This window comes from Chlamydotis macqueenii, chromosome 2 (assembly GCF_036417535.1).
Source record: "Chlamydotis macqueenii isolate bChlMac1 chromosome 2, bChlMac1.mat, whole genome shotgun sequence".
In the NCBI taxonomy this organism is placed as follows: domain Eukaryota; kingdom Metazoa; phylum Chordata; class Aves; order Otidiformes; family Otididae; genus Chlamydotis; species Chlamydotis macqueenii.
In genome coordinates, this window is record NC_141557.1 from 114,171,041 (window position 1) to 114,184,698 (window position 13,658).

At 41.9% G+C, this 13,658-nt stretch overlaps 1 protein-coding gene across 7 annotated transcripts in view; it reads right to left on the reverse strand.

Moving 5' to 3' along the window:
- The window catches only part of OSBPL1A (oxysterol binding protein like 1A), a 75,103-nt gene that overhangs the window by 35,132 nt on the left and 26,313 nt on the right, over positions 1-13,658 (reverse strand). The gene's annotated exons all lie outside the window — the stretch shown is intronic.

The following is a 13,658-nucleotide window of genomic DNA, read 5'->3' on the forward strand; positions in this document are numbered from 1 at the left end:
GACAGCTCATATTAAAGCAAAAACAAAGTGTCCTCAGATAGATGTAATCAGTTTCACAAACACATCACTAGATTCCTAAAGCATGGAAGTATTTTATACACAACTTTCATAGTTCTTACCTGTTTACACACACGCCTTTCCACGCAGAGTCTCCCTGCTGATTCACCACACCCATCATCACTAGCCACAGGGAACTTGTGACAAACATCTGCTGTCTTAATACACGTTAAGACCTTGTATCATAACTCTCCATTTGCTGGAATAAACTAGCTCTTCTAAACTTCATCATAGCCTTGGCTCACCCCACAGTACAGAGGACTGATCAGAAAAAGTAATGTTTTACTTCAATCATTGTTTCTTGCTTAGGTTTTCTCTCTCTCTGTGCTATTAGCTTACTATTTACCTGGCTTCAGAGATCTATCAGATCTCTAGTTAAAAATAGAATAGTTAGACAGCACTTGACTTGAACTACTGCTGGTGCAACTACTGAAATGCAAAACAAGATGTGATCAGTTAATCAAGGAGGTAAGCTGAGCCCACTGATGACAGCTAAAGGGTTACTTACTGTATCACAAGACAGCATCAGCCTTCATCTCAGAAGTCTGGCCAGCTGACTCTACAGCTACAGCATCAGAGTACCACATCTTACTGAGATCAAACTCAAAAGAAAAAAAAAACAAAAAACCCAGAAGGCTAACATAACATTTTGCTTTCTTTCAGACTCACATGCAGGAAACGTCAACAATAAAGTTCCTTTTTGTACAAAGGCTGAAAGACTCCTATACACACAAGCATACCAATACATACCAATCTGAAGTCCTGGCAATCCATTCACTTACATCCCAACTCAAAGCCTATAGAAAAAACCAAAGACTTCTTAAATCAAGTCATAAGACTGCCTCAATCATTCCCCAGATTAACATAAGGATTCATTGTTAGTCAACTACCAACGTTCACCTCAAAAGTTCAAGAGGAGGAGTCAGGAGCAGGGCTGATTTGGAAAGGTCACATTTCATTCTTCTCAGTACGGAGTTATGGTATTTCCCTATATTTGATTTACTAAAATAATAAAATTCTGCTAATGAAGGAAAGGACCAGATATGATCATGAAACTTAGAAAGAGACAATGGACTCACTGCTAGAAGCAAGAGTAAAGCTATCATCCACACAGAAGAAACTTAGAATTTGGCAGGATCATGTCAACACATAAGGCAGTAAGAGAATTGTCATTCAAGAGAAGAGCTGGAGATGCTGAGAGCAGTCAGCATCCTTCTTCCAAGATACAAGTGTATTATAAAAATTCATAATTCAAGACTGCTTGGTTAAACAGTTTCTGAACTATCCACATGCAAGGGACAAAGACTATTTGCCTCCAACCTTTCTCTCTTAAGACACTGACACTTTCTCCTCAACATGGAGTTTGTTGCCTGCCTTCCCCTCTCCTGTTTCCACATTTGGCTATGTCAAAGTTTGTTTATTCAGAGGCTGATGAAGTATCGCAGTTTTAACCAGTGGAGAATGTTGCAGTTCTGAGCCAAGAACCCGATTAGGAGTGCAGGAACAAACTGCAAAGACTTCACTTCTGATTGCAGATTAGAAGGATGGTTTTGGCTGAAAAGCTTGGGTTTAAGCTTTCTATCAGAGAAACTGGTTTCTTCAAAGTGATTCTGTACTGGTCAAGACTGAACAGAGCTTTTTCTGGTTTGTTTCTAAAGTGAGACTTAATGGCAATTCCAGGTCTTCCTCTCAGAAGTATTTGGTTTTTACATCTTACTTAGACAACTGTAAACTGATAAATATAATGAAGTCTCCTTAGGTTTGATAGCTGCAGAAGCTGCCAGTTTCCACAGCGCATTCTGCCCCTACTTGTGTTCCAGTATAATAATAATAATTAGTCAAATTTCAGGAGTTCAAACAAAAAGTCACCTGATTTTGTCATTTTCTGTTAAGCATTGTTTCTATTCTGAGTAAAGCTGGAATTAAATATGGTTGCTATTCACATTTGCCAATAGCTTATGCCAAAACAAGCTGGGACTGAATTACATCAGCAGTGACGTACCTGTTTAGGAAGCTTGTTTCAAGTCGCAGAGCTACAACATGACCACAAAAAACCACACCCCAAAGACACTTTGCTGCCCTAGTGAGATTAAGCATCTACTTCCTCAGAGGCATATGCTACAAGTAACCTTACCCAAACTAAGGGTGTCTTTCAAGCTGATATACTGATGCCAACAGGACTAGAACAGTGTATTGCTGCATGTTTTCAGATCTGGTAGAGATTTTTTTTGCATCTTTTCCCTTTGAGAGCCTCTGGACATCTTTGAAGTTTGGTAATCTCATAAACAGAGAGACTAGACTTTAAGATGTAAGTGTTCTTAAGAACACACACAGGAAACATTTCCTTTTTATTCTTAAGGACTGTTTTGAAAATAGATCTTAAGACAGTTTTGATTTAGCTACTTCCCTGAAGTATTTTTTGGTATACACCACCGATTACTTTGATCAACCTCTTTGTATCCCCTCTCCCACACTTCTTCCCAGTGGGATCACAGCGAACGCACGTATTAACGTTTTCTCTTTTGAAGCTACTGTCATGTTTTTGCTATGTTTTTGTTGGCTCTCACTGCCTACTAGTGCTGCTACACAACTGGGCATGTTTTTGACTCAGAGGGAAACCAGCTTCCTATTAAAAAATTAACACTTCTGAAGCTGGTTGTCTGTTCTCTGCACTGGGAATCTTGTTGATTATTTATGAAGAATAACTGACAGTTTTCTTAAAAAAAGCAATTCCAAAACAAATATGCATGCTGTAGGCTGTTCTACATTTATGAAAAATTCAGATGTCTTATTTCATAGTTTTTATTTCATTTTGGATGCTAACTAAACTAGTTAAAAAATGAAAAAAGTTGAAAGCCTACATAGGCCAGGAGTCAATGGTGAGTTTCACAGCACAGCGCTGGAGTTCTGATCTTCAAGTGAGATCCACCTTGGAGAGCATGCTCATTTGCTATAGCCCAGAACAGGCTCTTCTCAACCTTCCAATATTAAAGAATCAGATTTCACAGACACAAATGCAGAAATTTCACTTCTTCAGATTTTAGAAGGACTTTCAGCACCAAGAAGTTTGTCTGTTCTTGGGGATGATTTTCTTCTGAGGCGCTGTTTTGACCTTACCCCTAAGCAGGCAACAGCCGGCAGACATCAGCTAGGCCCTGGTTATGCTGATAAGACATTTCCTGAAATTACAGTTTGTCGTAGGGAAGTTTGTCCTGCAGTTAGGGCAGACAGATAACCATTCTTCAGGCTACAGAAATCCAAATTGAAAGTTCAAAACTTAGGTCAAATTAGCAAAAAAACTATTTGCATATTGAGACTAAAATCTGAAATACTGCCTCCCAGTTCTTATTTTTGTAAGAAATAATTGCCAGAGTCTAAAACCATTACAACTATCCAAAAAATATGATATCTACTGATCTCTTACAACAAGACACTACAGAGCACCACCATTGCCATGAGTAACAGCTAGATAATCCAAATATTCTCACTCAGTGGAACAGATGGTCTGTCCTTATGAATGATCTCAAATACTTTCGCCTTTATGTGACGGGGGGGTTTGTTGCCTCTTTTTTTTTTTTTTCTTCCTTTCTCTGTTGCACGAGTTCAATTTGTTACTCATTGCTACTCAGGCTCTTCTTGTGCAAAAAGTAACTAAAGATGAATTGAGTAGATAAACAAGCCTGCTTCTCCCTGAGAAGCTACTTAAAGCTGCAGCAAAGCTATTCACTGATAAGTCTTCTATTTATTACTCCCTGATAAGCAATTCAGTAGAATCTACAGCTCAGAGGAAGAAACGGTCCCAGCTTAAACTTCTAGTATGCTCTTTTACGAACTTAGCCAATAAAAACCACTTGCTGCTAGAATAAAACTAGAAGGTGGATTTGCTAAAAGTCTAAGTCTGAGAAACGCCAAGAGTTCTGCTCACCCCACGCTGAAGCAGGATTCAACACATCACTTTTTAGATTCAAAAAATTGTATGTGGGAGCAAAGGCAGTGGTAAAAAACACTGACCATATGTTATCAGCTGATCTGTGACACATAGTTCCCTGAAATTGTCTAAAACTACTGTACTGGACTGCCTCTTAAGTACAGAAGGCTCATGGCAGATCTCAATCTATATAAATACCTGAAGGGAGGGTGTAAAGAAGATGGAGTCAGGCTCCTCTTAGTGGTGCCCATTGTCAGGGCAAGAGGTAATGGGCACAAGCTGAAACACAGGAGGTTCCTCTGAACATCAGGAGACACCACTGTGTGACTGTGCATGGTACAGGTTGCCCAGAGAGGTTGTGGAGTCTCCGTCTTTGGAGGTACTCAAAAGCCATCTGGACATGTTCCTGGGCAACCAGCTCTAGGTGGCCCTGCCTGAGCAGGGGAGTTGGACCAGAGGACCTCTAGACATCCCTTCCAACCTCAGTCGTTTTGTAATTCTCTGAGAATGGAGTTTAGACCTTTGCCTGAAACATGGCTTCAGAGCTGGAGGAGATAAAGGTCAGACAAAACTAGATTTCTGCTATCCACAGGCACAGACACACTGCCTAAGGTTTCGAGCTGTTTTGAAGGCTCAGACAACTCAGTTTCACCTCAATTTGATCTGTCCAACCTTGCAGCAAGGTGTTTCACTGGAACAATGGAAAATCCAATTTACTTGCATAGCACAGAATACTTCCACAATTGACAGTCTTGTTGGCATTTCCAGAAAGGTACAAACTACTGACAGTCATGGATTACCAGTTTACCTAGAGGAGCTATACCATTATCTTGACAATTTAAGATTATTCCCCACTACAATGATAAAATCCTCATGTATGACCGTGTTCATCTCTATCAGTTCAAACCCTCTAAGTTCCTGCAGATTCTTTTCTGCTACGGTAGACCTAGACAAGGCCTAGAGGCTGATGCTCTGGCCAATTAAACTGAATGACTCCAGCTAAGGCAAGAGTAGTTTTGTTCTCCCTATCCTTTCACCCACCATAGCTCTTGACTCAAAAAAAAGGGACCTGTAATAGCAACCCTATTAAGTTTCAAGATTCATACAAAGTTGTATTTCTATTCAAAGGTCAAACAACATACCTAAACAAGATGTTCAGAACAATACAAGCACTTTGGAGACAGAAGTTACTAACATTCCTTGATGACCAGGCCTGGCACGTACCTTCAAGGAAAACTACAATACCAGTGCTTTATTTTCAGTACATAAGCACTTTCTAAATAAAGCCCATTTACCAATTCTAGCAATAACCTCAGTGACTCAGCACTCAGCATTGCACAAACATTTCTTCACTGAACAGCACAGCAAGCAGAGATAACACACTTCTGAATATTAATATTAAAACCAAAAAAGCTTTTAAAGTCACCAGCAGTCTCGGGGAGAGAGAGGCCAACAAGTATACATTTGGCTCACGAGATTAAAAATCAGACAGGAGGTCAAATTCCACAACGGTTTACCTCTACTATAGAAATGGTATCAGCTCTGAGGAGTCATTGAATTAAAAAGTGAAAGTTGTGGCGAAGTTAAAAACAAAACAAAAAAAACCCCACCCACATGTCCTCCAGACACACTAGTACTGTCTAAATGGGAGATCATATATTTTTTTCTTCATAGCTGGAAGACCTCTATACTTCATGGAACCAGAAGTGACTACAGTACATCAACTAGAAACACAGCAAAGAATAGCAGAAAAGTAAGTTTAGACTCAGTGTCCTTTATAGAAGGAAAGGCTACACAACTGCATATGGACAGTCATAAGACAAGAGATCTGAAATCACTGATGTTTAAGGAAGCCAAATAAAACACACCAAGAATCCCACCACATGACAAACTTAAGATGATATGACAACAGTTAAATGACATGAAGCCTTAAGTTACTTACACTACTCAGAGACAATGTCTTTAAAACAACCTCATACAATAATAAAGAGTTAAATATAGCTCCCTCAAAAGCACATGGTAATATCCAGTACTGGACAGGCTACATGAAATTTGCTTTTCGTATGTGTAGAAATATTTTTTAATTATTATTTTAAGAAACTAGCTTTAATCAAGTTTACAAAGAAAAAGGTATTATAAAAACCCTAAGTTTCAAGAAAGAAGGGTCAAGAAGACTATACCGCTAGAGAACTAGTAAATGTGTCTGACTGCTGTCACCCAGTTCAGAATTCTGATGTTTTATGCAGCTGAGAGACAAAAATCAGACCACTCAGCTAGATAGCCACTGCAGTGAAGTATTGCACTTGTATGCAAAATTCCAGCAAAGTCAACAAGTATGGTGCTATGCAGAGAGGTTCAGCCTTAAAGCCTTTTTGCTGCTTCATTTTTTCCCTGAAATGTTACCAGTCCTTAGCAATATACTAGCAAGTTTTAGAACTCTGCTTCATCCATTCTTCCAAAACACATCAGATACACATTAAGCCAGAACACTGAAAGCAAGCTGATCAGCTTTACGTGCCATTATGAAATCACAATGAATGGCACCAGAAGGATAAAAGTGTGCACCCTTCTTACTCCAGTTTGTTTTCCAAACATGATAGAGAGGAAAACAATATCCTCGTAGCAGTATGCAACAAGAACATAGAAAGAAAATTTTGATGTTACTTATTTCTTTTTTTGTTCCTCACGATCAGCTTGCACAGAAACAAGAGCATCATTTTCCAAATGCATGCACAGAAAACAAAATTGCTAATTCTTATTTTAGAAGCTTACTATATCAAATACTATTCCATTAAACTTGATTGCTGCTTGATCTTTCCTCCCTGCAGCCTCAGCTAAGCCCCTTTTCTCTATGCTCTTGCATTCAAAAATAAAATCCCCAAACAAGTCATACGCCAAGACCTCAGAAGTAAACCTCAAGAGTAGGAGCTGCCAAAGCCCAGTGAGTAGGGGTCTCATTTCAAACTAATGTTTTTACACTCTGTTTCCCCAGAGGCCCATGAACAGATTCAAAATCAGTTTACACAAGGCTGCTTAATAATTGCCAAGAAAACAAACAAACAAAACTACAAGTCAAGTTTTGAAAAAGCATTAATCCACTCTGGAAAGTGAAAGAACAGGTCAGCAGTGTGCTTTGAGTTGGGCAATGCAGTACTGAGTGGAGAATGCTTTCAGACAAGTTATGTGAGCAGCTTTCACACAGGCTAGTAGAGCTGCAAGTCAGGAAGAGTTTCCTTATCACTAGAAATCTGTATGACGCTTTGCCAATAGATTATATTCAAACATATCACGAGCTATAAGGAAAAAGGTTAACTTTTGAAGGGCACACTCAAGAAAACCTGGGACCCTGTTGTACTACAAAGACCAGTAGCATTCATCTTTTGCCCTATAGTAACATCTAGGCATCATCCTGTCAGCCAGAAGCCTTTCACATATGGCACTCAACCAACGATCTTATCAACTGCTTCAAAATGTAAGCATTCTGTCAACACACATAATACTCTTTAAAAAAAGAAAAGCAGTCATATTTACTTATCTTTTTCCCTGAATGGAGTCCCAGTATTTGTTATTTTAACAAGCTTCCGTCTGGGCCACTGCTTAGCTTCTCTGACCACGCTGGTGACCTACTCAGTCTTGGCTGCTCTACGAAAGTCTCTGAAAAAATGTTATGTTCTTTAACTCCCCTATCTCTTAGATACTTTGCACTCACTATAATGTTTCCTTTACATAATACTGACAAGGACCTTGTCTTCATGGATGTGTAGCCAGCTTTTTATCTGCAAGGCTGCAGTACAGTAGCAGAAAGAAAATGCTTCCAGAGGAAAGAACACCATGCGCTACGCCATCCTTAAACATTTAACTATCAGGTTCCTCTGATTTGAATATCTCACCTTTAGATCTTAAGACATATGCATATACAGCACTCAAATTAGTACAGCAAGAATCATCATGGCATGACTAGAACTGCTGACGTTCTAGCAGGAGGAACAACCTGCCAAATGACTTTCCTGTCAGTAGATTTGCTTTCTTCTGTGCCATGCCTATACATCATTCCACAACATGTTATATTCCATGCTCTACTGTGTAAGGGAAAAAATACCAGTCTTCACCTGGATATGTGTTTGAGCACTGAGAACCTTCCAAATAACTTGTTACTTTCAAACAAGATTCAAGTTGCACTGGGTATTTCTAGTACATTTCTACTCAGTGGAGTGGAGGGGAAGAAATAGGGGCAAGTCAGACTCAGTCAATAAAGGTTTTCTTGACGCAGACACACTTTGAGCTTCTCAAGATCAGACACTTCTTGCTGTGCCCAGTGCAATTATGAATGGTCTGAAAATTGTTCTCCTTTCCCCAAGTTTACAGGCTGAAGAGTGTTTCAGTTGTTTGGTGCATTGCCTACAGGCCTTGACAACCTGAGGTCTTGCCTCGATTTCCACTACTTTCAGCAAAAGCTGCTGAACAGAATGGACAGCAAAATTGCTCTGTTATGCTCCAGTAATTGAAAGGAAGAAAGAAAAAAAAAAAAAAAAAAAAAAAAAAGGCTGTCACCTGTTTCTATGTACAAGGAGAAAAAAGCACATAAGCACAGGCACTGGGTTCCAGGACTTCAGGGGCTAAGGACTCTACAGTTGTAGGTCTAGTAAAATAGCCAGGCAAGACATGAACTCCTCCCCAGCCCTAACTCAGAAATAATAAAATTAACCTTTCTTAGCTTTCCTGATTGTAGTTGAGTCCCTCACCCCTTCTTCATCTCTCCCTCCTCCACATCAAAGGCTCCCAAGGCCTGACAGAGGTTAACGTAGCTGACTACACTGTCAGGTGGCAGAAAAATATTGCTGATGGACTCCAGGACTTTTCTAGACAGATTTGCCCAGGATGTCCATATCAATAGCTCTCCCTCAACTGCAGGGTGCCATCACTGGTCCCCTCACCTCCACTGTCAAGGAAACTGATAATAAGAAGTCTCATTAAGGAGTCACCTGGACACAGCTTACAGGCACCTCCTTCATTCACAATCCAGTAAGGCAGTAGGTCTAAGTGGTAACAGTCGTGTTCATACACGTCTCCCAGACCACAAACCAGACACGTATTAAAGACAACTATCTGTGCCCCAAAGAGCATGCATGCATGCATTCACAAGAACACACACAGACACATCTAACCCTCAGACATTCAATTATGTTTCCAAGAAATATGAAATAAACTACGGCAGTATACTGAACTTCTAGAGATTAATATTTGATAGTTGAACTGTGTGCACATTTTTTATTTACAGTACTTCAGTTATACATACAAGAGATAGCATGTTACGCCATGGTAAAGATAACCAAATCCAAGGACTGTGACCCACAGTATTTTGACCTTAAAGTTCCTGTAAAAATGACAAGCTTAATTTGTTATGACAAATTAATTACCTGGTTGAGAACACAACTCATTTAAACCAAGAAATGAAGAAACCTTTTCTGAATCCCTTATCTCATCGGTTACTGTTTTTCACCAGCTTGTAAACAAATCCCCTTTTCAAAACAAAACCAACCAAACTAGAGAGAATGACAACACCTACAAAGGAAGATCAAAGCCACAAACAGACTACAAATGAAGTCAGCTTATGACCGGTATTTGTTCTAAACTCATGCAATATGAGCTTTTAATTTACTATTAGATATAACCTTTGACGGCAAAAGTGAAACCTAGGAGAGTCAAGACACTCATTAGCACACTTTATCTAGCACTGCTTAAAGAAGAAGCTTTTAAAAAGAAAAAAAAATAAAGCTGATTTCTTTAAAGAACACCTTTCCTATCAGTTTTGTGTGGCTTCAGTGCATGCAGTTCAAGTACTGGAGATAAATTTTAAACTCACCCAGAAAATCTAGCAGAGACAACAGCATGCAAATAACTAAGTTAAACTTCTCTTACAAGTGTATAAAAACACCTTGGAGTATAACAAGACTAGATTCAAATTGCTTCTGGAATGCTGGCTTTGGTATCTGCTAGAAACTGTGCAAGGGAAGCCCTGCTTTGAAACAATACTTACTAACCTTGTGCCAAAGTCACTGCAGAAAACGCTTCAAGTCGCACGAGCTCTGACACAAATGCCTCAACAAATACTCAGACTGAAGCAACCAAATTATCTTCGCGTTTCCCTCACATGTTTCAACTATTCGGCAAAGAGCATCTGTGCTCACCTCTACGTTCTCCGCTTGACACAGAAGGGCTCATCCCAATGTCAAGAAGGAAAAAAACAAACAAACAAACAAAAACCCAAAAAACCAAACCGAACACCAAACCCCAGCAAACCCAAACCCAGCCCATCACGCACACTACATACCGCGGAACACGATTTCGGGAAGGCGGTCGCTCCGAGACCACGGTCGGGAACGCCGGCCCGGGTTGCAGCACCAGCACCGGCAGCAGCGGCGGCCTCCGGGGCCGGGCCGGGCCGCGGGCGGCCCCTTCACCTTGCAGCAGGCGCGGAGGCGGGCGGACGGCCGGGCGCGGGGCGGCGCAGGGCAGGGGAGGGGACTGGCGCCCGCCCCGCGCAGCCAGGGCCAGCAGGTCCCTCCGAGCTCGGAGGCCGGGGAGGGGGGGGCGGGAGGAAACGCACCCGAAAGAGCGGGGCGGTAGCCGGCTCCTCGCTCGCCTAAAAATGGCCTGAAGGGGCCGAGCGCGCCCGCTCCCGCCCCTGCCCGCCGCTTCACGGGCTGCGGCTCCCCAGGCGGCCGCGGGGCGGGGCGGCCCCGCCGGAGCCGCAGGGGACGCGGGTCCCAGAGCCCGCCGGGGCCGCCCCGCCGCAGAAGGCTATTTTTGGAAGCTCCCTCCACACCCCCTCCTATAGGGTGTGTGGCACAGCACAGCAGCTCCCGCCTTCTCCGGCAGGGTGGTGCGGGGCCCCCTCCTCCCGCAGCCGGCACCGCAGCGGCGGGCCGCCCCACCCCGCTCGGGAGCGTCACCGGCGGCGCGGCCGCGGGGCCCCGCACGGCCGCAGCAGAGGGGAAGGAGAAGCCGCGGACAGATGGAGCGTTGGAGGGGATCACGATCCTGCAGCATTGCTAACCCACGTCGAAGAGAGTTGAACCGTTCTTTTTCCTCAGTAGCGCTGTATTAACAGTTTCATTTGCACGTTGCGCAGAGACAGGCAATGCTAAACAGTCTTCTCTAAAAGGCAAAAAAAAGTGTATTTGCTGCGATTACCCATACTTAAATTAGCAGCCTCTCCTCATCAGTCAAGCAGTGGCTTCTGGTATGCTGACAATTTAAGTTAGAGGGGAGAAGAATTCTCCTTAAAGAGGCAAGATAAAAAGGTACCGAGCTTGAGAACACGTTCGTCCTAGAGAGAACCAGATTTGACGGGGCTGAAAATCGGGGTTGGGAAGTATCGCAGAGCAAGTAATTCCTCTCTACTCAGAGGATGTTCTACCAGGGAGTCCCCCTAAGACAAGCTGCAAACACTCCCACTGACAATGCAGAGAGGTCTGGAGACAACAGGACAGGCAGGAAAGCAGCTTTTAAACAACAGATCCTTCCTGAAGGTAGTCTGGCAGTTTTAAGGTAACAGCAGCCAGTTATTGCCAGAGCAGAGCATTCATAGAATCATAGAATCATAGAATGGTTAGGGTTGGAAGGGACCTTCAAAGGTCATCTAGTCCAACCCCCCTGCAAGGAGCAGGGACATCCCTGACTAGGTCAGGTTGCTTAGAGCCTCATCCAGCCTGGCCTTGAACGTTTCCAGGGATGGGGCCTCCAACACCTTTCTCTCTGGGCAACCTGTTCCAGTGTTCTATAACTCGCATCGTAAAAATTTTTTTCCTAATTTCTAATCTAAATCTACCCCCCTCTATTTTAAAACCATTACTCCTTGTCCTATCGCAACAGGCCCTACTAAACAGCCTTTCCCCATCTTTCTTGTAGGCCCCCTTGAGGTACTGGAAGACCGCTATCAGGTCTCCCCAGAGCCTCCTCTTCTGCAGGCTGAACAGCCCCAACTCTCTCAGCCTGTCCTCATAAGAGAGGTGCTCCCGCCCTTTTATCATCTTCGTGGCCCTCCTCTGGACCTTCTCCAACTGATCCATGTCCTTCTTGTGTTGGGGGCTCCAGAACTCATGGCAGTTGTTCCCAAACATTTACAACACCTAAGCCTTAAGTTCATTACTGAGATCATGATCAGAAAAGAAACAAACACTAAAGAGTATTTTAGGCAAGCGTTTTTATATTAGAGTTTGATACTTTAGAGTCATGCTTTACTATTCAATATACTTGGAAGGAATATTAAAGCATTTAATTAGCGTCCTATCACCTGCTAATGCAGAACGCAGTATATTGCTTTTGCAACACTAACAGAACTACCTAGTTCTAGAAATCAACACTGAATGGCAAAGAACAGGGCTCTGTCTTATAAAAGACAACAAAACCAAATGCTGTGAGTTTAAGAACAGTAATGCTCAAGGAACAGAACTTTTTGGAAAGGTTCGAGTCTCAGGAAGAGGTTGCTGCTGTAATTTCCCTTATGAGCTTATGGTATCCTTAAAAGCTTACATTATATTCTGGATTTGCAATAGCTTGAAATCTAAAAATACCAAGACACAAAACTCTCCAGGATCACATCTTCTCCCTGTCATGACCGACTGATTTCACTCGTTATGGTGGAAACTCAAGTTCACACCTCAGCCTATCCCTCTGTGCCCAAATCTATGTGCCTCCAGATTAAAATAAGGCCTCTCTAACACCTACTGAGACTGTTCAAGTTCAAGTAAGGTGAAATTACAATTTCACCATATGCTTTGCCATACTCCACTCTGGAAAGCTATTTTAGTCTGGCTTGAAGCAAAATGCCAACACAATTAAGGAATACTAACTAACACTATACACCCACTGTTGTTAACAATTTCCCCCTCATCCACAAAGGGAACTGGCAACTTGAATATTAGATTTTCTTAAAGGGAAAAAAAAACTCAATGTAAAAAAGCAATGCTTCTTCCAGTCTGCTAAAATTTGACTCAAGTAAGTCTAGAAGACTTGTGACTGGAGACAAAAAGGCTTGGAAAGGAATGGGGGGGAAAAAAAAAAAAAAAATCTTGAACCAAACCTAGACAATGGAGCCAGTGTTTGTAGCTCACTGTTAAATAACTGGAAGACTAATAGCACCAACACAAACCTCATTTTGAAACGCAGCTTACTGATGACAACAAGAGCCTAACAGAGGGATTACTGTTACCACAATACAGGAAGACAAATTTATTCCATGGTACTAGGGTATCTTCTAGAGGGAAGAAAAATACCAGATCTCCTACCCCAAGAATTAATGAGTTTGACACATATTTCCAAATTAAAGCATTTGCATGATGTTTAACACCATGCAAGATATTTGTCACTGGGAAAGCTAGAAGTTCAACAGATAGCATTCGCACACCCACTAAGCACATGGTCTGAAAAACACATTCAGAGGCAATATCGTTCAACACTTCAGTTAGCCAGTTAAAAAAAAAATAATAATAATTTTCTCAATATTTTAACCTTCAAATCAGCAAAGCAACTGCTTTATTAAATTCAAGCATTCAGTTTGAACACTACAAGCAGTAGTTTGTAAGCAAAATCTGGATCTCTTCTGAACACTCAAATACTAAGATACCCTCTTTGAGGAGGAACTTCACTACTCTTTCTCTAGAAGCACAAG